Below are 3,520 nucleotides of genomic sequence, written 5' to 3' on the forward strand. Positions count from 1 at the left end.
TCATTTAGCCATTACTTTCAGGATTTAGAGGACAGGCATTAGACCTGACAGATTACAGAACTCAGTGACTTTGGTGATGTCACCAAGGACTTTGGCTTATTTATTGATAGAAAAAACTTTTAAATGAGGACGATCCTACGCATCTTCATCAATGCAGATATACTTAAAAAGGAATTCAGATGACATCTACAAGCTTCGGTTGAGGAATAAGTTTTATTTTTCTCTCTTTTATTTTTTTTTAAACAGAGTTGCTGAGATATAAGTAGGTATAATAAACCATATGTAGAGTGTACAATCTCATATGTTTTGACAAGTATATGCATCTGTGAAACCACTGCCACAATAAAGAAAATGAACATAACCATTTTTCTCCAAAGTTTCCTTGTGTCCCTTTATAATCCTTCCTTCTTCCTCCTCCCCCACCCCAACCCACAGTCCCCCATATCCAATGAACTACTTTCTTGTACTATAAATTAATTTGCGTTGTCTTAAGTTTCATAAAAAGAGTATCATAAAGTATAGACTCACTTTGCCTTTTTTAATTTCCAATATAATAACTGATCAATGTAATTTGCCATGCTAATAAACTAAATAAAGATAAAAACTGGAAAAAATGTCCATCAACAGGTAAAAAATAAACAAATTATAACATTAAATTATAATATTACTTGGCAAGAAAATGGAATAAGTACTGATGCATGCTACAAAATGGATAAATCTCAAAATAATTGTGCTGACTGAAAAAAAATGATTACATACTACATGACTTCCTTTTTATGAAACTCTAGAAATATTTACAAATCACCAACACGATGACCTATTCAGACTATACATGTTCTTTGCTTCTGCATGGCAGCAAATTAAAGACTTCTCTGTCAAGAAAAATCACAGTTATTTCTATTTCCTGAGTGTTTTGTTGTTGTTGTTTTAATATATTTTTTCTGCCTACAGCACCTGGTCTTCCTAGGTGGTTTCTCATTCAAGTACTAAGCAGGCCTGACCCTGCTTAGCTTCCAAGATCAGACGGGATCAGGCTTGTTCAGGGTAGCACGGCCATAGACCTGAGTGTTTTTAACTTAGATATTTTAAATTTGTCGAATTTAGTATTTTTTTTAACCAATAAATTCTAATTTGACAACTTTATGTCATTCATACTGAAATGACATAACGTTACTATAGTAACGTTATGGCACATTATTTTTTAAGGTATTGCTAATATTTATTTCCTATTCATAATGTTACTATAGTAACATTATAGCACATTATTTTTTAAGGTATTGCTAACATTTATTTCTTATTATTTTACCTAAGAATTCTGCATTTGATTTATTGGACATTTCTATTTTTGTTAAATATTTGTCAGTTTTTGTGTGTGGTATTATGATTTATAATAAATATATATTTGGTCTTCCTCTCATTTAAGGCATGGAACTCCTAAAACCCTTGTGATTTCCTAAATAATAAGAGCAGTGGGAGTATCTTTTGTTATAATACTGGATCTTTTGTCCTCAATTCCTGAAATAACTCCAGAGCAAAAAAAGTTAAAAGGAATGTCTTCTGTTATTTATAGAAAGCTTCTTTCAACCACAGCTGAGTCTATGTTAAAAGGATGAGTTTTCCAAAGCCCCTATAGGGATAACCACAGGGTAGGGGCTGGCTGCCTGGAGAACAAACCCTTGATCTCTGGGAAGGGGAAAGGGGCTGGAGGCTAAATTAATTGCCAATGGCCAAATATTTAATCAATCCTGTCTAGGCAATGAAGCCTCCATAAACCCTCCCAAAGTATGGGGTTTGGTAGGCTTCCTTGTCGGTGAACAACGATACAACCAGGTACCAGGAAGGTGGCCACCCAGACTCCACAGGGGCACAAACACTTGTGTACAAGACTTTTCCACACCTTGTCCTTCGTATCTCCTCCTCTGTTCCTTCATAGCCTTTGTGATAAATAGTTAACAATCAGTAAACTGTTTTCATGAGTTCTATGAGCAGTTCAAGCAAAGGCTCAAATCTGAGAAGGGGATTGTGGAGAACCTCTAATTTGCGGGTAACTCAGATAGAAGTTGTGAGAAAACACTACTTGAGATTGGTGGGCCATCTCTCGAGAATAAACCCATAACCTGTGGGGTCTTCACTAATTCTGGGCAGTTAGTGTCATTCATTTGTTTTTTGTCATGTTTGCTTTATTTTTTGTTTTGTTTTGTTTTGTTTTGTTCTCCTTTTGCCTTTCACTTTCTTTTTCTTCCTAGGGACTTGAAGAATTCTTTAACTCGAAGCTCATAGGTTTCACTAAAATGACCATGATGTAACTGTTGGTACAGCACTATGTACGTTTTTAATCTACATTTTCAAGTATGCTTTTTCAATTCCAGGAAAAAAATACTCTATCAAATTTTTAACATGTTTTTTTCTCTAGTTTGTTAATATGATTTTCGAAATGTTATCTGCTCTCATATCTAGTTTCCTCTCGTCTAATGTCTTTTAGTTCTATCTTTCCTCTTCCATTTATTTTTCGGCTTCTTTGATTAACCCTATTCTTCCAAGGGAGATAGGATTATTTGCTTTTTAAGGTAGTAGTAAAATCTCTAAGTTAAAAAAAAAAACGAAAATTTACTTCATTGATACTGTTAGGTAGTCAGACATGAGAGACAGAGGAACAAAGAAACAGAAGCCTAGCCCAGACACCACCCAAAGAACACCCCATTGGTAGTTAATCATTCCTGCATCCCCAGAGACAAAGGACAGGAGGGCCATACCTATAGCTGATTTAATCCGGCTACAGACAGAAGGCACAAAATGTACTACCCTAACCTGCCCACAATCTCAGCCTCATTATACCATCATTATAATCCCATGTTTATGCCTGAAAGTTCATGAATCTAATTACATCAGACTGAATTCTGGGTAAGCACATGTGCACTAGACAAAGAGCTCTATAGCAGCCACGTGTCAATCAAAATGATCTCATGTGCCAATCACATAGGAACGTATCTGTAACCACTCATCGCAGCCCTAATATAATACAGACCCTCCCATTTCTGCCCTATTATAGCTTTCTTCATTGAGAATCCGCTCCTCCCGTGGAATGTACTCTTTTATCTTTTCACCTCCTCACTTCCACAGGGCTATGGCCTTCCTTAGGATGGATGTCATCCTCTAAAATATATTTTTAATAAATATTACTTTTTCTAAATCTCTAAATTTCTAAATTTGTAATTTTTTGCTGCATTAGTGGGGAAGAACAGAGAAAAAATGTGACTTGCACTTCTGCATTGTTACCTCCCATTGCCGCTAGGGTGATGCCGGAGTTCAAATCACACCCAAATGGTAACAATACTATTTTTGATCATTATGTTAATAGTTTTAGTATAGAATGGGTATTTATTGGGATCTTAACTGAGATTTCCATGTTTATATGCTCCCTTACCATAAATTGTTTAATAAATTTGCATCACACACAGAGCTATTTAGATGTAAGTAAAGGACAAATATGTAAGTTTGGCCAGTTATAATTTAGACAACT

General features: G+C 35.2%; 1 pseudogene; it reads right to left on the reverse strand.

Annotated features, from left to right (window-relative positions):
- Nucleotides 1-942: 942 nt before the first annotated feature.
- On the reverse strand, nt 943-1,061 carry LOC120622486 (uncharacterized; annotated as a pseudogene).
- Nucleotides 1,062-3,520: the final 2,459 nt, after the last annotated feature.

The sequence above is a fragment of the Pteropus medius genome, unplaced genomic scaffold (genome assembly GCF_902729225.1).
Source record: "Pteropus medius unplaced genomic scaffold, Ma_sr-lr_union100, whole genome shotgun sequence".
In the NCBI taxonomy this organism is placed as follows: domain Eukaryota; kingdom Metazoa; phylum Chordata; class Mammalia; order Chiroptera; family Pteropodidae; genus Pteropus; species Pteropus medius.